Here is a 24,292-nt window from a genome sequence, read left to right on the forward strand (position 1 = left end):
TTACAACACTGGGAGGAGTAAGAGCAAAAATCTGCTACAGCTTGCCCTTGCTCTGTTGCCCTGCTCTCGAGGACAGAGGGTAGAGAATCCCTCTAGGATTTAGTCACCAGTAGACTCTCTTGGAGAGTTAGGAAAGGAGGAGACAGCAGTGATACCCAATACACTGAATACAAACAGTTGGCAAACATCTTAAGAACTGGTGCCAAGTCATGTGAGTAAACCTGAACCTAGATCAGAACTTAGCAGAGACTGAGAAATGGGCTGGTTTTTTAAATATCTCTCCCCAAGCAACATATAGAAATGGAGCTCATCAGAGCTTTTTCCTGATTTTTTAATCCAGTAGAACTGAATGTGAACTTGTGGAGAACTCTTTGACTGCTGGGCATCTCCAAGAAGTCGAAATTACAAGTGACATAACTTTTTACTGGAGCAGTTAAAAGATCATGGTCCTGATTTTCATACTAACACTGGGACCATAACTGTTTTACTGGTTTCTTTTCCAGCTCACTAATATTCCCAGGTAGTGTTCTGATCTGGAATATAGTTAGAACATGGTCATGGCCTGGAAGTAATGAGAAGGAAGTAGAGAATTACTTGGCTCCCAGCACCTAGCTAATGAGTTCATCCTTCCAAAAACCTTTCTCTTTACAGGGGGAAATTTAGTTTTATTATTGCCCCTTTTGCTTCTTCAGGATACATACTTGGAAGGGCTCCCATTTCAACTCTTCTGGCTGTCCTCCATGCTTCTTAAAAGTAATAATTACAGATCTAGTTCTCCTCTGAATACCACCTGAGTGTAAATAGCTTGATACATACATTGTTTTCTTGAGATCCCATCTGATATTTGACACAACAGCATAGAGTATCATTACTTCACATGAAAGGTTATTGAAAACAAGTGGCAGAGACCTGAGGACACAAGTGCTATGAACTCAGAAAAAATACCAGTTACATAGATTTAGAGGCATGGGCACCATCACAGTAACAACCACAGTGAAAGAATTATTGCAATTCACATTCGAAGAAAGAGCATACTCACAAATACACATATATACATATATATACATACAGTAGATTGCATCAGACATGTAGAAGAAAACCAAACTTATCAAACTCTAGAGCCCTTTAATGCCATGTGAAAAATGTGGCTTGGTATAAAGTTTGTCCTCATTGTGTGCCAAAAACCCACAGTTCCTTAGAAAAGCTATCTTCATTTCTGTATTTTCAGAGAATTCCTTTCAGATAAATATTTAATAGTACAGACTTTGCTATATTTAACAGATTAAAACGTGCAGAACTTGCTGAGGGAGATTTCATAGAATAAGATCAAATAATAGAAAATATCGATGTGTGTCATGCATACATGTGTTTAATTCAGGACCTGTTGAAGGAAAGAGATACGTAGGGAACAAAACAAGGTATCCTTGATATTTAACAATACATTTGCTCTCAGAAGGGTGCTTTGAAGATATTAGAATTAACCCTTAACACAAAATAAAATTTTGCAAGTAGTGGGAGCTCTGAAAATGTGTATATACACATTTTGTAATAAAGTTTGGGAAGATGGTACATAACTTGAAGCAAACATGAAGAAGCAACCTGAGTATAAAAAGAATTCAAAGGTACAAACAGTTGAGTATCAGCAAAAAAATACAGATTACAAAGATTAAAAAGAACTGGGAAGAGGAGATTACAAGAAAGAACATGATTTAACCTGTGTTGTTGTACCACAGAATACTCTGACCTGATCAATCGTGGTTGGATTTTTAACAGACCAATTTTTATAAATTACTCAAAACAACTCTTCTAAAGTGAGGACATTTTAGCACAAAGTCTGTCTACCAGTTCCTCCTTTCACTTTCCCTGCCTAGTGGAAAGTGCTGCATGCCTCCTCTCCAGACCTACAGCAACAACTTGCAAATGTTTATGCACAGGCAGTCGGATACTGTAACTGGGATTGTTAAAATGGAAAAACTTAGCTTATGTGGCAGTTGATATGGTATCCAGCTACTGCACAAGCAAGTCATTAGCACTGTGTTTTAACAAAATGAGATTGTAATTAGGTGCCTTTGATTCTAAAGACAGAATGAGTTGCACATTTCTGGCTGCCGTTCCCAAAGTATGACATCAGAGTAATCAGCCATAGACTGTCATTCTCTGCTCACCCCACATTTTTACTCCATTAGTAACTCACAACTAATCCCTGGGCAAGATGAGATTCTCAGTCATCAGTGAGCAATAAATATATCTGCCAGGGTTGATAAGATTTCTCAGACACGTATAGTACTTTTTGTTTTGTTCCTGTTTTTCAATTTCACAAGCTGTCTCTGTGTTGAAGTGGGGTCTGGATCACTGTTGACTTGAGGCTGCTTTGCCTCAGTAGGAATTAACAGTGTTCCTTTGTACTGGCTGTCTTGAATGGAATAGGACCATCAGAATAACCTTCTTTCTCTCCAGGGAAGACTGTCTGGAGTATCCCCTGAACCCCAACTCCCACTAATTGCAGACAAGTAGAGGAACTCACTTTCCTACCCTGGGCCATGGCTGGGGTAGCCCAGCTGAGGGACTGGGAAATCCTACAGTCCTGCAGTTTAGTTTAGTTACCTGTACTCTTTCTCCTGGGATCTGAGCACAGTCTTGCTGACCCATTTGCTACACCAAGAAGTCTGCTTAGAACAATTACAGAATGGGAATCTGGAACTACACATCTCAAAATGGAGATTAATGACTACATTCACCAGCTATTCCCCAAAATATGTGGTTAACAGAGGACATCACAAATGATGTGTGAAATGAGACACCTTTGCAGATTGGCAGTGCACAAAGAGGATAAAGAGAATGACATGTAATTATTACTGTGCTATTAGCTGTGATATTCAACTTACACAAAGACAGAAAATTCCAATAAATCCAAAAGCCTTAGATTTACTTAAAAAGGAATAAACTGCTTGGAAACTTTGTTCTGACAAATTTCACCAGAACCTTCTTCTGGAAGGGAAAAGGGTCCAAAGAAAGAAAGGGAGAAATTTTAAATTACTCTCCTCCTTTTAAAGTTCACCCCTTTCTTTTTCTTTACTTGGAAAAATGCAAACACCTTTCTGGCACATTAACCCAATTCATTAAATACTGGGTAGTGGGAAGGAGGGAAGCTATGACACCAGTAAAGTTTTGGGAGGACTGTGGATGTACCTCTATCTGTCAACATATCAGACGCAGTGCCGTCACTTTTACAGACAGAAATGAATACAAGGTGTTCCATGCCAAAGCGTGGATTAAGATTTAGAATTTAATTTTATGAATTTTGGTTTTGTGGCAAATTACAAAAAATACATTACCCAATCTGAGAGTTAAACTATTAGCAAAACATCTTAAAAGCAACTGAAGAAAGTGCATACACCAGTGTCTGCCATTAGTTCTGTAAACTTCCCAGAGGTGGTGTCAACAAATTCAGAAAGCCCTTACACATTTTAAGACAGACATGTCAGGCAAATCAGAATCCCTCCGATTCTGAAACATGAACAGTATTATTTATATATGAAATATTTTGAAGTGGTGAAATAAAGTTACATGTGCAAGAAAATTGAAGAATATTAATCCTGAGTGTTTTGTCTGCTCCGTGGTATACAGATTTTTTTCACCTGTCCATGGGATGTTTATCTTCTCTTTGTTTAATCAATAAATACATAATGAAAGTTTGTAAATACTGCATGATAACTTTATTAAGAAAATAAAAGATCTGCTACATAGCATCAATGTACACAATTTCAACTAAGAGCTGGCCAGCAGATCACCAAAAGATATATTAAAAGAAATTTAATATTGAATTGTTTCTAATGGTATCTAGCAGGCATCAGTACTAGGCCCAATGGTAGTCAGTATTCCCAGCAGCGATCCAGAGGTGCAAATGCAAATTGCCATGCTAAGGATCTGAAGATGATAGAAAGATTACTTGGTTAGTACATAATTATGAGACCAAAGAAGAGGAGATCTCTTTACAAGCTAGACCCAATGCAAAAATGAGCATTTTAGAAGAGATGAATGCACAGTTAAACATAATACAAATGGAATTCACCCCCAAAAAAAGGGGGTACAGTGATTTGGAATGCCTTGACTCTGCAAGGGTTTATGGGCTGTAGTGGACCAACATGAGTTCCCACTGTGAAGTTGCATGAACAGAGCTAACGTAATCCTTGAATCCTGATGCAACGGTTGGAATAATTCCCACAGATCTGTTGTCCATATTTTAATGAGAATGGTGGGAAAAAAATGGAGAGTTCACAAAATTGCATTTAAAATTAATTTGAGAGCAGAAGAAAATTATTTGCTGTGAAAAGATAAACTCGATCTCTCCTCAAAAAGGAGGGCTGAGCATTAGTTGATTAAAGTTTATAGATCACGGGAGAAAACCTTCATATGCAGACTCTTTATTCTGAAGGGAGAATAATGTAACAACCATCCCCCAAAATTAAAAAAACCCCCAACATTCTGGAAGTTGAACACTGAAAAATCAAGAATAAAACACTTTTCTACTAATGAAAATGAATGTTGAAATAAATTCCCTAAAAACAATGAATTCTGCCTATTGGCATATTTTCAAATCATGGTACCAGTTAAAATTTCACCATAAATTATCTTTTCCTTAGTTAAATAACAATTTTATTGGACTTGACACCAAATAAATGAAATTGATAAAATTTAAGGGTCTTCAACATACCCACAAACTAGCTGAGGTTGGATTTCAGAAATCCAAAAGAGAATAGAAAAAGGAAGAAATAAAATAGTGAGAAATTAGAATGATCTCTTCAAAATTACATTGTCTGAAGATCTGTGGCCTGATTTGGGGCTTTTGTTATAATTCTATGTGAAGATCTCTGGTTCAAGACCATATGCTCTACTGTGATATGTATTGCATAACTATGGAAAATGTCTTTATGTAGGTATTTTTCATTCACATAAAATTGTCTGTAAGAATTTATATCCCAGCTGGTATGATGTTATACAGAAACAATATCATGTGTTGTTCTGCAAGTTGTGCATATGTTTGGTTTCTGAGGCCAAAAATCAGGATGTGGTTTGAAGAAAAGTGGGAGGAGTCAACTAGTAAAAGTGTTATACCATATGACAACTTCAAAAAAAAAAATAAAAAGAGCATATCAGTTGGGAAAATATATAACAGAAGCAGAGACTGCCTCTACTGCAATAACTCGTGATCTGCTGTGCACATGTGCACATTCACATACCACTGAAGTTTTAAAAGAATAGTTTTGCAACCTGTTGTTTACATAGTCTGAGTGTCCATAACCATGCAGCAAAGCCACTTTTTTCTGATGTAATCTCACATATTGTACCAGTATAAATCCCTCTGAATTTTAGTGTATTAGAGGTAAACCAAATTATTAAGACTACAAAATGGCTTCCATGTATAGGACAGGAGACAAAGTGGTCATTTCACACTACAGAGGGGTACATTTGTAGGCTTGCTGTTGATTTAGAGTGGCTCCTGAGTAATTCTCTGCTAGTCACCTTAGTGGATTTTAAAGGTCTCAGAATGATAGGACTCATGATTTGGAAAGTGACCAGCCTGTAAATGGTTTAACATACCTCTTCCTTAGGTGAGTCATGTATCTCCTTAAGTCTGAAAATGTTTTACTGCTGGACCTAATATGACCAACTGGAAACATTTTTTGATCACTAAATTAACATACATACTAGGTCTCCTGAGGATTTAACTTGGGCTACAGATTCCCAGTGGAGTGAAATTAAACAGCTTCAATCTCAGCAAGAACACATAATACACAAATTTAAAAAAAAAAAGTAAATAGCTTAAAAAGCAGTTTATATATGTCTACTCTTGATATATAAACCAGTTGAAATAGTAGGAAATATAGGCTTCTTGGGGAAATCACTGCATTTGTAGCTCCCTATCTGTTTTCTTCATTAATTTTTTGAAGTGTGTTGAAATTTTCAGGCTCCATATGGACACATTTAGTCACATATTATTTGTGTTTTCTACATATTTTCTATTATGTTCAATCAAGTTTTCAGTAATTATTTTTTTAATTTGTTGGGTTTTGACTGTATGATTAGTGAAAATAAATAAGTAATCACCAGATGGAATGAAATTCTGCTTCTTGAATTTATGCAAGTACTGCAATTAAAGTAACTTTAAATAACAACATACACAAATTAGTCATTTTCACAACTAAAACATAAGCCCAAGAGATGCCCCTATATATTTAAATCACTCTGAGTTTAATTAAAGACAGATAACAAATGAAAGACTATTATCAAAGGTTAATCTCTATTTTAATCTTTAATTTACCAACAAGTATAACACATCTGTTTTTATCATATAGTAATTAAGGTTTCTTGTTTTGCAGTAGAGCAAAATCTCTTTGTTGGCATCTTGTGAGAGTGTGTCAGTGATATGACAATCATTTCAAACATATGCTCTTCAGCCTGTGAGCTGGTACCTACCTCTGGCAAAACTGCAGGTAGCAGACACTATTGTCACTTCACTGATAATCTAAAAAGAAAAATTCCTGATTTGCATTCCTAATTTTGATGTTCTGATAAAACATTTTAGTTCTGGATTTGACTGGTTAATCATCTTTCCTACCCTAAATGCTGAAAGTTTAAACAGGAATCAAATTATTGGGTTTTATGTCTCCAGTCTTATAAACTGGGACCCTTGCTCCAGGCCAGAACATATTTCAAGACTGGTTGCAGGAGCATAAAGCTACACTCTGCGTCAAGCTTAGGATACGTGAGAAGAGAAATCTTCTTCACAGTCCCCTTGCATAGCTTTGTGGTGACAACCAGCCACTCACCTTGCTGGCACATCCTTTCACACATCCTAGGACAGCCCTTGGATCTGGCGATGTCACACATCTTAGGACAGCCCTTAGATTTCCTGTTTCTAAAACACACAGGGTAAGCAATCCAGGCTGTTGGCAGACCCAACAGCACAGTCTTAAGCAAGGCTAAAGGCTGGCAACATGGAGCAGGAGCCAGGAGACACACTATCCTGAGCATACACCTTGCCTCTTGTCAAAGTAGACATGATCAGTACTGCCAGTATAATCTGTGGAAAGACTGTTTGCTTGTTGCATTTTACATTTATATAGGTTTTCTACAAATTCCACTAATTTCCTTTCCTGTAGCATGTACAACCATACGGCAAGAGTTCTGCCACCAAAATTCTCTACAAGACATTCACAACCATCCAAGTCTTTTTTTTTTCTGCCTTGTTTTTTCAAGACATACTAATGAAATCAGCCTGCTTATCTAATGGGAAAGCTATAGCATTTAAGATGTTAGCTAGACAATGATGTCCCTGAAAGTTTAGTGGTTGAAATACAAAACATGGGCCATGCTAATGTCAAGTACATTTTTGTGAGGATAACAGAATTCTGATGATAATGGGATCTTCTAAAGAAGGCTTTTTTATTCAGAGCAACCTTAATTTCTATCAATCTCCAGAGACCTGCATGCTTCAGAGATGATGCCAAAAATCAGTCTATTAAACAGCTTTAAAAAAAAATAACAAAACCAAAAAACGCCCCACCTAAACTTTGGCTACAATGCCTTAGGGAACCCATTCTTTCAGGATCTGTAGCCGAAACTTTTATTTTAAAATAAAAGGTCCAACAGGCAGTTTTACATACACTATGAAACACTTTTCTCTTGCTGTGAAACTTCTAGAGACTGCACAACACTAGACAGAAGTGGGCATTATTATCTTCTATTTGCAGATACGACAACTAAGACAGATTAAATGCCCAACACACTTCTGCAGTAGCAGCAAAGAACAGACCCTGGAATGATTCTTTCAAGCAACCCTAAACACTGTGTCTAACAACTCTGCCTGAACTCTACCTGAAGATTTTCTTCACTGTGAAATGACTTTTTTTTTTTTCCAGTTCCAATATTTTTTTAAGAAAATGAAACAATTTCTCTAGATTTTTGTTTTAATGTTATCCTTATTATTTCTGAGATCTTCTTGTAGTTTGGAAAAATAGTAACTTTCCAGGCTACTTGAATAACCTTGATGTCTTAGTGTTTCCTCTGTGAATGGAAAAAAAAAAGTTGTTACTTGTGCTCCCCCTTAACATCTACATTTCCACACTTGGTACATAGATTCTTAAAGATGAAAATAAATTTCTGGAAAATGTAGTAATTGTCATTAAATTCAAGGGTCTGATTCAGGAAAACATGTCTAAAACGGGAAAGGAAAAAAAAACCAAAGTCCAGTGCAATATTAGAACACATAGTTAAACATCTGTCTATTTTCATAACCAAAAGGATATATAAATACTGACGTGGAAGTGTGATAAAACAGTAAAATTCATTGCATGAATCAATAATTTTCCTTAAAAAATAGTCTGAAGTCCTAAAGAATTAAACGATATTCTCCTTCAGTTTATAACAATCTTAAGGAGGATCAAAGATTTGTCTTGCAAGCTCTGACTGTCCCTTTAAGCTATCATTCATTGTAAGGAATGACAGAAACATTCCATCTTCCAGGTTCCTCTGGTAGGACAAATTCAGATAACACAATGAAATAGAATTTAAACAAATTTAAAACAGTTAGATTTTTCTGCCCCAAACCATGTCCCATTTCTTTTAGAGCTTTTGGAAGCCTTAATGGCTTATAGCAGCGGGCAACAAAGAGTGACCTCTGAACAGTGGGTTCTGGGATTTAGACATGTGAATAATTTTTTGTCTTCAAACTTGAAAATGAAGGCTAGAGTTTGCTCTGCCACCACTCATGGGGCTTTGTCTGATGACACGATGTTGAAGTTTTGAGCAAAATGGAAATGTCAGTTGCCAGAAGCATAACTGTGAGCCAATCCTGGTAAGTGAGGTCTCTCATCCTGTTGCAGGTCACCATCTCCCTTCTGTACCTTGCCTGGTGGCAGGGGCTGCTTCAATGCTGTGTTAGTGCTCTGACAAATCTCGAGCTGGCAAAGCGACTTGGAAGGTTTGTTCACATGATTACAGGTAAGAGAAGCTTTGAAGTACACAGGCTGTTAAATTCCAGTGAATACGTTACTGCATATTTTAGAAAGAGCTCCTTACCACATGGTTCACAATTACTGTGTCCATTTCAGCATTAAAAAGATACCTAGGAAAAGAAAACATGTGTATAAGTACAAAAAAAAATCAGAATACAGCACTTAGACTGAATAATTAGTACCATTTTATGTTATGCAACCATGATGCATCAATGATGACGGAAGCTGCAAATTCATGTTTATTTACAAGGATGCATTTCTTAAGTCACCATTTAAAATGGATTTATATGGGAGGGCTCAATAATCAAAAGGCAAAAATGTGTTGTACTACATGGACATGCTGAAGATACAAGTTAAATGGCCAAGACCATTCTTCAACTCCCTGGGCAAAAAGGCAGTATGATGGTTATTTAGGCAAAACAAAGAAAGAACTATCCTACTCTCTCTGTATCTTTCATTTTAAATATCAGTAAAAGTACCAGTTAGTCTAAAAAAACAAAGTTAACAAATTCACCAAGCTCTTAACACAGTAAAATTTTGCATTATGAGTTTACATAACTAATGTAAACTAACATAACTAACATAGGTCTGCTTCATAATGCTGATTTCAGAAGAAATACTACCAGAAAGCATGTTTTATACCAAAATGTAACATTTTCTCACCTCATCTTTACCAGTGAGGACACTTCCTTCTGCTTCACATGGTTCTACTTCCTCTCAAGTTTCATCATGTTCTTACATAATTATCAGACTACTGAAAAATATTTTAATACAAATAATCCAGCTTCCTTTTCCATTAGTTTGCTTAATTGTTTAAGCAGAAATATAGCCCAAAACATTTTGCTCTCCTCAGGCATGTAATAGCTACACCCAAAAATGAGCTTCATATAGCTTCCTGTTCTAACACAGTTGCACCACGAAGTTTACATAACATCTACAACTAAAAATTTGTATCATGATTCTGCAGTAAGCACTGTATTTTGTATTTTTGCGTTGGCATGAGGCATTACTTCATATAAGCATAGCTTGACTATACTTTCTGCCCATAACTGCTAGCTACCAAAGGAAGCAGTTTCAGTCTGTTCTAGCTAAATGTCACACCCCAGGTGGAGGTTACTGCTTCTCCAGAGCTGCCAGCGAACCTGCTCATGAAGCCATTTCCTAACTCAATTTGATGAGGCTGTACCCGACTAATTTAAATAGCAACTCGGCAAAGGGACCAGGGGTTCTTCTGGGAATGTAAAATCTGGTACCAAGGAAAGTGTTCATAAGCTTAAGGGAAGATGAAAATTGTAGTCATAACTACCACAGATACAGTTAGAAGAAAACATACTATCAAGACTCGAATTAAACTCAGTTATGTTTTGCTTTCATAGGACTGTTTCACCAATCGATGATTTTATTTTGCAAAGTGACTAACGTCACTAAGGTAATCCCCAACTAGTAGTAAGAACTTTACAGGGAGACTTAATACAGTGTATAAGTGACTTAAGATCTGAATATGCCTCAGGATGATTTCCACCATGACTATTTGAAAAGAATAACCCAAAGAAATTCACTAAAAAGTCCATTCTTTAAACATTCCCCAAGGAATTTCTGTCAGCAAAACACGGAGAACGTTAAGTAATAATAGCAAAAATTCTATAAAACAAGAAAGAAACTCCTATTCTATGGTTTTCTCTACCTGAGCTGGATAGACTTCAACTCATAATTGAAAGGTTTATTTTTTCAAAATTGAATATGTGAAACTCTTAAGAGTAGTATTAAAATACCTTACAGGCCTAACGTTCTCCTCCTTTTGTTTTTATCACTCACTGGAATAATATTCCATGTTGGTCTGTTTATTCCCTAATGGACCGACCAGGAAAAAATAAGTTTACAGTGAATCCATTTTTTTTTTTTACTTTGTTTGTTTGTTTGTTTGGGGTTTTTTGTTTTCCTTGGAGTTATCCTGTATATTGCTATCTATCCGGACCTGGCACACTTTTATTTAGTACTCTCTGTACCTTATTCACATCTGTCAACAAAAAATGCACATCGCAGTCACACACCAAGGCACAAGTCACAAAACTCACAGAAAAAGTAAAAGAAATGATATTTATATGTCATTTCAATAGTCAGGGGAGAAGAAGTGTCCCAGTCCCTCTTTCTAAAAATAATGCTTCATACAGGTGTCATCTCTGTATTTCATTGGAGTTATCAAAAGAAAAAAAGTTGTCATTTATGGAAGTTGCTTCCTGCTATTGAAATAAAATGATGTGCTTTAAATCATAGTTCAGTTCTTCCATACCTTTCTTCTATGAAAATCACTCATACATGTAGGGAAATGGGAAAAACCCAGTTTTATTAACCCACCATCAACCCATTTATTCTACACAAATAACACACATAAACTCTCTTCTGGTCATCTCTTCCTATTAAAAATGGCCTGAAAATATCTACAGTGTCTTAAAAAAAGTGCAACCAAACAAAGAAAAAGAGCAAAAAAGAACAAAAACAGCTACTCCTGCCACCCATAGCAATGACGAGCTGATAAATAACTTCACTGTATTGTCTTGTCAGGCATATCTAATGGAGATAAAGAAGTCTCTAATTAGGGCATTAATTCCACACTGCACTGCAGTTGCAATGCAACCTCCCTTTCACTGACAGGTGCAATATGTGGGTGCAAATTTCTTGGCATCAGCAATCTACTCTTTTGCATTTACATTGCTAAGCAACATCATTACTTTGATTGACTTATGTACAGTACTACACTTTCACCTCTCAGATACATAAAGAAAAGATTGATTCCAATTTCAGTGCCACTGTTTTAAACAGATGTAATTCCAATGAATTAGGTGCACTTACTCCTAATTTACAGTCATGGAAGAAAAATAATTTTCTTGATTACCGTACTGTGTAGAAAGCTCTAACTCTTTTGGACAGAATAAACTTATACTGGTCTAAAACTCGTGTGACAGTCAGGGGCATAGTTACATGTATTTTTCCATAAGAAGATGGCAGCTGCCCTCAAAGTGTAATGTGAGTTAACTAGGAAAAGGTGATTGACTGATGCTGAGGTTAATTGCTTGTTGGCATGCTAGAAAGACTATGCTAACAAGTGCTGCTTATAACTAACAAGTGCCAATTATTTCCTTATATTCTAGTATACATTATATTATGCTAGGTGTTATCCAAACATCCAGAAAAATCCAGGCATCCCTGCCCAGGTCTGATAAGTTAATGATTTAAGAAAACTATGCAAGTTACTGATGAAAACAGGTCAGTGCGTGTTGCTTATCACAGATGTACAACTCTTCATATAATGCTATAACACAGAAAGCTTTTGTTCAAGTTATCAATGCACTGAACATATATTCATAATGAAAGTGTAAATAGTTGTCTGATTATAAATTTTGTTTTCTCTGTTGCTGACCAAAAGTTTACACTAGCAGGTAGTGCTTATTATGTCTTATTAGAAGCCAGTGGAATATTTAAAAGGGCTGATATTTTAGTCCTGTTTCCACATCTACTGTGGACAAAAATTTTTATATACAATTGGTGACCAACTGTACGTACAAGCCTGACAAAACCTCCCACCTAATAGGTAGATTATTATGTAAAATATTGCCTAATATTTGTATAATGCATTCACCTGGCTTGAAAATATGCTGACAGAACTAAAATGCATAACGTGATCCATTGTTAAATTGATATTAAATTCATAATTTTGTTCCTGAAACATCAGTAAATACCAATTTTAATTGCATTAATAAAATATGAATTATGAAAGTAGAATTGTAGTGACTAATACAGATTTTCACTATGATAATAACGATTTAAAATAAGATTAAAAAGTAACAGCTCCTAAAGAAAGAGGAAGTTAGTGTATCGAAAATAATAATGCAAAGCCAGCCTGCCCCCTGCCCCCTCCTCCTAGACAAGCCATCTACCTTGTATCAGTCAGAATAAAACAGGGAAAGTTGACCTGAGTAGAAACCTTACCAGTCTTTCAGGCTTTCTTTGCAAGAAATATTACAGTGCTTGGTAAAACTTCATGTTTATCTGTTACTCCTTGCCTAATTTCAAACTAAACATATGTAATGGCATCGCAATGTAGTAGCAAAGTTGAAAGCCTTTGGAAATGCATTAATTGTGAATGTTGGGAATTTTAACTTAAGATGCAGAATGAGTCAAATATGCTGGTAATCTGTTGGAAAAGGTAAAAAGTGCCTAAGCTGCGGTTTGACCTCTCTGGTCCTGCAGTGCAGAGCACATTTCAGCATACTTGTATCCCAAGAATTCAAAAGAATGAAACAAAACTTCTCTAACCATATGGCTTGTTCAATAGGCATGGGCACTCAGCACAGGGTTGGGCGAGATGACCATAAAAATGAAAATATTTAAGAAAAGCTAAAACCATTAAAATTACATTTACAGATATTGCTTTGGTATTCCTAGACTGTTATAGAATAGATATGTACATTTCTGTACCCATCAAACACTTAATAAAAGATAGCTCCTCTAGGCAATTTGCAAACTATAGTTTCATCTAGATATATGTCAGTGTAAATCAGGAACCTTCAGTTCTCAGTTTTTCTAAACAAGTATGCCATAATCTTTCCTAGCCCTGTTTCCGTCAGACACTCATAAATCTACCACGTTGCTCTGTCTCCTCAGAATGCAGTCAAATTCACAAATATTTTAAAGGTATAGTGAAATACACATATAGCAAGTCTATCATCCTAGAAGGAGTGTAATTTCCTTCACCTGAAGTATATATTTCATTTTAACACATCTTTAATAGACACCAACTAATCATGTTTAAAGGCTACCTCTTTATCCATAAACTGCTCTTTTCGCTGACCTTAATATATAAGGTGAAGATAGGCAATTGTTCGGTATAAATGCTTACATATATGATTCTGATTTTAGTATAACTAAGGTAGAACTTGTTGGGCTGGACATGGCTAAATTTTCTTAATTTTCAAGTGCCATTGTTGAATATATATTTTTTTGTTTGAAATCACCTAATACCCTCAGAAATACCAATGACCCTAGATTCAATGTCTTCCTTTTTTTTATATCCTGTGTTTTGTAAAAGGATAAAAACTTAATGACACTTGTAATTTCAGATCTTTTAAGAATAAAGTACTATGTGAAATTTATAATATAAAAATTTCCTTTTCCTGGAAATACAGTTTTGTATTTATTGAATGCGTTCACAGGCTCCCTTAGGATGTGAAATGTATGGAAATATATGTGCATTACTAAGGAAAGAACTAAATTTATTCTTTCCCCACATCATGCTCTTCTTTGCAGTAGAGGTTTTTAATTCAACACAGAGCTAGAATGAGATGGAGCCAATTTCCTGGTCTATATGTGTGACAAATGCTAAAAGTGGCACGAGATTAACAAATTAGTTTATGTATATATCTTTAAAGATTTTTGACCATGTCCCAAATCAAAATGCATGCTTATTTGAAATGAAGATTTCTTTAGAGTTAAGTATTAAACAGGAACCTTATAAATTCTTGTAATTTTAGGATAGAATGATGCTATGTATGACAACTAAAGAATAGCAAACCTGAAAAAAAAAATGTGTAAGAAGGTTTTTATGGTACATCACTCTAATAATAACAACTTTTATTGGCATAAATTATATATTTAATGATAAAATCTGATATTTTAATAAGGAATTTGCTTTGAAAAAGTTAATTATTTCAGAACACAGGTATTTCTCTTAAGCATGAATATTGACACTGTATTAACTATCAAAATATGAAATTCTTTCTTGTTAAGCCATATGTCAGATAGAAGCTTTTTTCAAAAATGAGTAGGGAGAGATCTACAGTATAGACGTGTGTGTCATTACAGAAAGGTTTCTTTATGATGGTTTGAAATAAAGAGTATGGAACTTGACCTTTTTAGCTGACATAGTAATCACCTACTTGATGTAATCCAGATATCTAACACCAAACAATAAAAACATCTGTGACAACAAAACCATATAAAGCTTGTGGAATGATTTAATTTTTTTTAAGAAAAGATAGCAATATTTAATAATCAGATAAGCCTGGATTGGTTCTTCTTACATAAAAACTTTTGTGCTTTGCAAATGCTAGTTTTAAAGGGCTATTAACTTAGAAGTGAAAGCTTTTTAAGCTTGCATGCATATGTTTCAGAGTTACCTCATTCATTCTGCTTTTAGGACCTTGTCATAGTCCACCTGTTTTGCTTTTGCTTAAATTACATCAAAATAATAGCTTTCTTTAGAGAAAAAAAATCCTACATTTCTACTGACTGCATCTAAACATGATAATATGTTTAAAATTGAAGAGGAGCCATATTCAGGTTGCATGTCTCAGTCACCCAATCTCCCTTTCACATATCTGTTCATGTTGACAGACTATGTCATAATACATCAACAGAGAGATCAGCATAGAAGAACAAAAATTCATTGCCTGACAGCAAGAGGAAAACTGATTTCTAGTATTAAATTAGCAAAAATATACCAATACTTCACTACCAATAAAGACACCATGGCTAAAAACATTCACCATATTATAAACCTGAATGAGCACTGGGAATTTTTTGCTTCAATAATCTTTAAACACAAAAATAAAAGCAGGGGGGTGGTGGGGAAAGAGGGTGGACTCAAGGATGTCAACATCTTTACAAGCAAAGAATTGATTTCTACCAAACTATGCCATTCCATTTTGGTTTTGTTAGTCTTTTAAATATTAGTTCTAAATATTCGTTTAGTTAGAGAACACTGAACACTATTTTTTCAGGATTCATTTCTGACAGAGGCTCTTTCTTACGAGGTCAAGGAGACGCGTGGAAAATTCTCTGCGTCAATAGTGTGCATCAGCTTCTTTATATCTCAGAATTTCTACTCATGTAAAAGGTATTCCAGCTCTCTCATTGCTAGATATAATTTTAATATACTATATTGAGCAGTGGTGTATCACTAGGAATTTAACAATACCTGGAATAAATAATGTCTTTTTGCAGCCTGGGGCAACATCTGCCACTTATGCATTAATTCTGCCCCTGTTTGAACACTCTACAACATATGCACTTCTCTTTTGTCTGTTATCCTAGAGTTGTGTTATTCCCAAATATTGACATCATCTACTTTTATCAGCACTAACTGCTCTGAAGCTTCCTAGACTCATGCTCAGCTCTATTTCTTTCTATTGATTATCTTCCTCACTCCAGCAGGTAGCTAGCCAGCGAGGCTGTCCTGAGAAATAGCTTCCAATGACTTTATACGCACAATTTACACGGAATTGTTTAAAGAAGATATTAGCCTCAATACAAATCAGTGAACCTCATTTAGTCAATACTGCACAATTCAGCTGTTGGCACCCTGTCACATATTAGTCTTTAAAGTCAACTACCATACCCAATCTGCACATTAGCTATAGTATTTAGTTTCATATTAAAATGAGGGTAGTTTTTCACTTTTCTTTTTGAAATCTATTCAATATACTTTCTACATCACCTCATTGAACCATATGATAGTAATATAATTTTAAGTATAAAAACCTGAGATTAAATGCTTGATTTTTGACAGTGTTCTTAAATATAATAAATTCAAAGGGAAATACTGTTAAGTTAAAATGGAGTGTTTTTCATTAAGTCCAATCAAATGGTAGACAACAAAGGATCTTTTATTTGAGAATATGAAGTGAAAATGAAAACCAGAAAACCTTTACTAAGAAAAGGTCTAGCTAAATTATGTTGGAAGGAGGTCTCCAGATTGAACCTGGGTGTTTCTTTTGCTAAGAATGAATTAAACTAAGATGCACTATGGGAGAACAGCATACAAAGAAGGAAAACCTAGTGCTTTACAAAAATGAAAACAGGGCCTAAATACAGTTAAAATAGAATACAATCTACAAAGAAGAATCAAATATTTTTAAAAAAATCCCTACTGTAATGCCTAAACTATTCAAGGAAATTTGGGGAACTTTTTTATCCCTTTTGCATTCCACAGCAGTACTCTAAAATCCTAGTTGGACATTTATATGAAGATAATCTTTTCCTTTTAACCTACCTAGACTATGATCTATACTCTGATTTAGTCTACAGATAAAAGATAGAAGGAAAAAAGAGTATATGTGCTTATGCCTGAATATGTCACTTGAGATATAAGATAGCTCTTCTCTTGTTTTCGGTCTGTATTAGATGCGCTTGTTTTACTGTATTTAGCATATCCATAGTGTTTATACTGAAGTTTCCATGTGCATCCTTCAGCAGCAGGATAAAAATAGGCATTGTTCCTAACTGTTGGAAGAAAAATAATTGGTTTTGCTGTATTTGGCAAAGAAATATTTACACCTTTCTTCTAACATGTTGTTTTTGTGAAGCGTAAATGCATAGACAACCTGCAAGGATTCGCGGCTATTATCTCTTGCAGGAGGCAGAAAAAAAGAAAAAAAAGAAAAACAAAGAGAGGTCTGGGAGTAAAAAGACCAAAAAAAAAGACCAAAAATGAGACAACAAAACAGAAATCCCCATCTCATGATATGTGATCAATATTCTAGAAAATGCAAAGGGAAAAATGCAGAATCCTTTTTCAGTCCTGATGAAAGTCCTCTGAACTTACCAATACACATCTAAATGCTTTTGAGAGAAGGTAAAATTATCTACCTAATTAGCCACTGGGAATATTGGTATCAGACAATAAGCTTTATTCAAAATGTTGGTAATTTGAATACAAAAGCTACAAGCATTTTGCATGACCTCTACTCCCTGCTCTTTTCCCTTTAAAGCTCAGTGAGTGGTGGCTGAGGTTCTGAACCCAAGGTAGGAGAGGGAGATGCTAAAGATGACCACTCTAGCCTTCCTGATACATCTTCATATACACACACACAGTCTCCCACTCACATACACATATTTATCTCAAACTGATGCTCATAGAAAATCTTTCCCCTTCTCTAAACTTCTACAAGGAACATTTCAGAAACCAAAGGGAAAAAAAAAAGGCAGTGAGGATAGAAATAGCTGCATATTCAGGCAGCAAAAAGGCAGGTGTGGTATGGGAATTCCTAGTGTTCTTGTCTGCTGCTCTGCTTTAGCTGTTGAAGGATTTGAGGGCTATTTTCACGGGTCTAAATATGTTGATAATAAGTCCTCTTGGAAAGAGAAATCTTCCAGATACTGTTTGGTCTATTTACTTGAGTAGATCTGTTTATTTAAAATAAAAGTTACACTGTCCTTCAGCTGCTGTCTTCTGTGTATGTACCCACCCATTAACTATTATTTCCCTACAATTACATTAGTAATTACTAAAGTAGATGCAAATCTTTTACTTATTTATTATATAAACTATCTCTTGGGAAATTTTACAAAATATTCATATGCATTCAGTACTTAAATATGTTATAATAGTTTTACTGTAATGTTTCCTTTACAGTATGTTAGTACTTACTTCAGTCATGTCTTTTAAGGATTGATAGAATTGTAGCTGGAAATATAGTTAATTCAAAGTTCATTTCTAAAAATCCTGGTCTTTTAAAGTTAACTGTGTTATATGTAATGAATATTCTGGATAAGCAAGTGTAGTGACAAAGGAAATAAGGACACACTTATTTTGGGGAAGCAACACATTTTGGGGAAGATTTAGCATATAGAGTAAAACAACATATGCATTCTCAACATTTACAAAGCCAGGTTAATGTAGCTGTTTCCTTAAGGCAATAAAAATATTTTAATGATTATTACCTGTGTCTCCTTTCATTGTGACAGGAAAAAACCCACAAAATTTCTTATTTATGCTCATTTTTAGAGACATATTGTCTTAAACTGGTAACTGGATTTGAAAAAAAAAAAAAAACCTAGGAAGTAGATTAGTATTATTTAATATTTAGGAGAAAGAACAATTTTTCTACCTGAAACTAGAAAGCGCTTTTAGCCCAAACAAAAAATTAGTTTCATTCTTTAATGCAAATATTTATACTTGCAGATCTCAGGATTTCTTTAAAATAGGTCCTTACTACACACAAAGGTGCACACGAATAATTTACAGTCACCTTTCCTTAGCCATTTATGTTGAGAATATACTATTAAAAATATCTATTGGGGAAATAATATTAATTGAATAACATTGTCTTCCCCGTAAAAGCAACGTGATTAAAATATGATTGTGTTATTTATCAGTAGACATTACTAGTTTCTCTGCTTGATTAGCTTTTGATTAACACTCAGAAATTTAAATTCAGACATACTTAGCCTCTGATTTTTAGAAAGATGTCAGTCAGCATCAGTGTATCAATTTTTCATCAGAAAATAGAGATGCATGTTAAAACAACTTTAACAAACATGGAGTCTCTACACGGGACCATATTATCAATGGTAATTATGTCCTTAAGATAAGCATTAACTGGGGGGAAGAGGAGAATCAAGCTGTTTACAGAACACGTGAATCTAAACTGGACACAAAACTGCCTACTTTGCTTCGCATTCTCTTCCTTCAGTCTCACAGTTGTTTACGTAGTACATGGAAATATTATAAAACTATTGAAGATAGTTTAAATAAAGATATTCTCCTGACATGACTAGCTTGGGATAAGTGTTTCAATATAACTATCCAGGAACCAGTGATTGTGTGCCAATTCATGTTGTATAGTTTCAAAAACATGTATGTAGCATGTTCTTTGTGTGTGTTTGCATGCTTGTATATACCACGTTTCATCACTACTGAGTGTGTGTCTTTGTGTCTGTGTTTATAGTATAGTGGAAATGAAGAGCATTCCCTTTTGGAAGAGCCCTGCTTGACCAAAGTCCTGCCCTCCAGTTTGAGAGAGAAGGATGGGAAGGAGCACTATAAGGAGTACAGCAAGAAAGGTCCGATACTACAGCCCACTGAAGTTGCTTGCAGTTACCAAATGTGTTTTAAATGAAAGTTTTAGATATACGGTGCTTAGAGTCCTTTGAGCCATATTAAAGAAATCACAGCTCCACAAATCAGGCTTACTAATAAGACTATGTTTTGGGGGGTTAAAGTTAAGTGGCAAACCAGATGCACCATTTCACTGCCATTCTAAAGATAATTCTAAAACGATGCTCAGCTGGTACAATATGTTTGTGTTCACAAGATGAAGTGAAATTTAAATTTTAAAAATGGGGAAAGATTTTGAAGAGTTTTGAGGGAGGCCTATTTATCTTCCACCTAATTTAAAAATTAGTCTTGGCTGTCTTCTCACTCCATCAGTCCTTGAATCAAAATTCCAAATTAGAATGTATTATTTTCTTAGCCATGTTAAGCAGCATTAAATAGAGGGAAAGGATTTTATCTACATTAAGGAACCAATCCTACAATTTTGACACAGGAAAAACACCCTTTAGAGTCAATAGCAATTTATGCAATCTATATTTCCAAAAAACCCAAACCAACCAAACAAAAAAACTCCACACAAACGAGCTTTGATTTTTCAACATTATTGAATACCTTTTCTTATACTACATTTCACCGTATTTCAGAAACACACCAGAACAGAGCATAACTTGCAGTGTCAGTGTTCCTTCTCTTCTTTTCTCTCCCTCTCACTTATACCATTTTGATTTTGAATTTGCTGGAGCCCATTTAATTTATAAATAACCTTAAACTGTTGAACTGTTCTCTAGCTTATTTGAACAGGAGACAATGTTATTGAAACTAATCTAGTTAACAAGGTAATTAGCTTTTGCAATATTCCTCAGAAGGCTGGAAACCAACAGTTCATCACTGCACTATACAAATAGCAGTAGCAATGTTAAGCCTCTGCTTAAGAGTGGTTCTATCAAAACTCACAGGTCACATTACCAACAAAGATATTGTTTTTAAAAAGTATCTAAGGGCCATCTAAAACTGATTAATTCACTCGAACTGAAAGGATGAAAATATTTTCCAAAAGTAACCCACTGTAAAAACATAGGCTACTGCTGGTGTTGAAAAGATGGGCTGGAACTACAAAAATCCTTTTTATTGCTTCCACAAAAGGCTTTGGGCCTAATTATTTTTAAGTATAATCCAGCCAACATCTTCTCATGCTTAGCTGCACTGAGTGACACTATTTGTGATGCCCAGTCTGCTGAAACTGAGCAGGTTGCTGTCAGTTTAAAAATGACTATAATAAAAGTGACCATGAAGATGGATCTTGTGATTTTGCGTTTCTAATCAGTCATCTGTGAAGAACACTTTTGCTTTGATTCAGCAGACTGGTGACAGCCATGATTGATAGTGCATGAGGATGAAAAAAGGTTATTAACTGTCTTCCTATTAAACTCAATGTATTACCCCTCTAGGTGCATCTCATACTTTAACTTAAAGTACTTACTCAGGTAAGGTCAAGAATGAACTCTATAAACACAGTATCCATCCTGTTGTAGATGAACCAGGAACTCTAATGTTAAATTTTGAATGTTCAGCATTATAGCATATCTGAATCCTTCTGCCTTAATTACAGTGCCAAAAGCAAAAACTGAGCAGACCTTTATATCCTTCTAAATATATAACTACATACAAATATTTTTGTGTGAAAAAGGGACAGATCAGGTGCTTCTGTGTGTGGGCACATACAACATGTGCGCGCACACACACGTTTTACTTATTAAAATAGTCTCAAAATAAAAGTTTGAATAAAGTTAACAAAACAAAAGGTGGAGCGGGGATATGAATTGTCTAGGGTGCTCAAGAATAAATCTTACACAGAAAACAGCATTTTACCTGCTGGTAGTTAACTTCATTATTAACTTGATCAAGTGTGATTTAATAATTTATGAAGGCTTCCCATTAAAAGAAAATCCAAATATTTTAGCATAAATGTAGAATTATCTATTTGTTGCCTTACAACATATTTTAGTTTTAGTTTTTGTTTCCTTTTCGTTTTCATTTCCTGATGATTATCTTATCAATCAATACTCACAACTATCTACTGAAAAAGAAAGGAAAATAGCACATGTATTCATTTTCAAAATAATTACTTGGTGGAAATACTGATTCCTAGAGTACTTCTAGTTTCTAAGGATGTCTCTGTGAAGAGAAAATTGTAAAGGAGTTCAAGCAGAAAAATAGTGAAATATGTTTTCTGTGTTCACATTTATTCCTCCTGACACCAGAAATGAACTGAAAGTGGAAAGTTGTCCACTTTCTATTGTATACACAGATTAGCATCTTTCTAAATTAATGAGTTTGTTTGGGGAGTAAATATTTTTTTTAAAAAGTTTTCATCTTTTGGAATTAGATGTTTTACAAACACTTCATAATGAGTAGCATTTAGATGCTCTTTTACATATATCTTGCATTACAATCATTTTCTGTCAAAAATAAGTAGACCAAGACATCAAAAATCCTATGACTAACTACAGTGTGCAGACTGTTATCTGAAGGAATGTACAGACACGCTTGTTTAAAATAAGCTCTTTCCACATTGTATATAAGATCTCCCCACAAAATACATACATTCCATATTTGTTTTTCAGAGTATTAAAACATACGTTTAAATTTAGTTTTATAATACTCTTTCATTTCCTCTTAAATTACATCAAGAATATTTTTTGCACTCAGTAACATAATTTCAGAGGGAAGCAAGAATATTATACCAAGCTAGATCACTTTGGAGAAAGACGGAAAAAGTGTATCTCTGTCTTGACTATTCTATAATGTATTGTCATGCACAAAGTCCCCAGTATAAGTAAATATTTTAATCTTTTCAAGGTGGTGTTGAATTTCAGTAGTGTCTGTTATTTTTAAACAATTTTTTAAAAACCATTCATAGTGGGTTAAAAAGAATTCAGAACAAATATAATCTACCTATTATGATGATGCTATCTCACAAAAACAAACAAAAAAAATTAAACAATTCTCTGTAACATCTTTATTTCTGGAAAGTGTGTTCCTTTCAGGTGTGGACTTGGGAATAGGCACCAATTTTCCCTTCAGTAACATTTCTGCTTTATAATAAATTGCAATCCTGTTGTAGCCCCGTGTGGATTTACAACTGGCAGGCTTTTTCTCTGACAATTTGGGGTCACTGTGGATATAGGTGAACAATAATTTCAGAGGTGATGGAGATATTGACAGAATTTAGCACTCTAAGTTCCTAGGCAAATATTTGTAAAATGTACACCCCTACACTGTGGTATAATAATAAGACTTCTGGATTATATTGTTTGCCTTGTTTGTGCATTGTATTTTCTTGGAAACTATCAAAAATATTAATTTCCATTTGTGCCCATGTCAGTACTATGAAACGTTTAAAGTAAAAGCTAACATGCCTCCCTCAAGCACATTTAAGCAAAGAAGAAAGTTACAGGTATTAGAGGTTTAGCAAAAAAAAAAACCAAAAACAACCACATAGCATGCTTTTAGCAAACCAGAATTATATGACAACATTTGTTTTGGGTATCCTTATGGGTGCCTAAAACAGGTAAAACCATGTTATCAGACTTCACACTGAACAGAGGTCCTAACAGCAGTGAGAGTTTCTGACAGCGGGCCAGATCTACGTTTACTCACTCAAGAAGGGACAGGCAGGATCGAGCCCCCGCTGTTCACTTCATGTGTGTAACCTATAGAGAAGAAGTCTAAACATAACTCCATCCATGTGTAAAACAGCGAAAATGTTTCAGTCAGTATGGAAGAAATTAATGAACTAGATTTCTTCCTCTGGCTTCTTTAAAAGAATTGTCAAAAGAACAAAACAGAAGATCCCAATTAATGAAACAAAGGACAGTTTAGGGCCATTTAACCTGGAACAATCATTTCCTCGGGTTAAGGTTTATTCAAAACCCAGACCAAGTTTGAAACGTTAATTCTAGTGGTACCCTTTGAAATCCTGCTTTATTCCAGCACTCACTACACACATGAAAGCAAATCCTGCGATAAACTGCAGGCTAAGTGCATGTGGCCCAACCAGGACCATACAAAGGCGACACACGTAGCATGTGTCACATCCAGCAGCACATGAGTGACTTCGCCGGGGGGGATCCCTCATCTAGATCCCACTCCAGACAATCAGGGCATAACATGGGAAAAGGCCAAATAAAAAAGAAGGAAAGGAAGGAAGATGGGGAAGCGAGGGGGGAAGGGGGAAAAAGAAAATAATAAGAGCTAGACCCCAACCCCCACCTCCTGCCCCAGACAAACGAGGGCAGGTAGACGGCTGGGAAAGCCGGCCACCTCCCGTGGAGAGGATGCTGCCGCCGCCAGCGGGGAGCCCGCGGCGCGGGGCAGCCCGCGCCCTCCAGCGCGGGGCTGCGCGGGGCGCGCTGCTCCCGCCGCTGCGGAGCGGAGCCCGCGC

General features: G+C 35.4%; 1 long non-coding RNA gene across 1 annotated transcript in view; it reads right to left on the reverse strand.

Moving 5' to 3' along the window:
* Positions 1 to 3,693: 3,693 nt before the first annotated feature.
* Positions 3,694 to 24,292, reverse strand: part of LOC113944911 — a 31,574-nt gene continuing 10,975 nt past the window's right edge. The window contains exons 2-3 of the long non-coding RNA XR_003526883.1: positions 9,681 to 9,771; positions 3,694 to 9,127 (exon numbers count right to left, since the gene is read on the reverse strand). This is a non-coding gene — a long non-coding RNA (uncharacterized LOC113944911). The remainder of the gene's footprint in view (positions 9,128 to 9,680; positions 9,772 to 24,292) is intronic.

The sequence above is a fragment of the Corapipo altera genome, unplaced genomic scaffold (genome assembly GCF_003945725.1).
Source record: "Corapipo altera isolate COAL_440 unplaced genomic scaffold, ASM394572v1 49, whole genome shotgun sequence".
Taxonomy (NCBI): Eukaryota; Metazoa; Chordata; class Aves; order Passeriformes; family Pipridae; genus Corapipo; species Corapipo altera.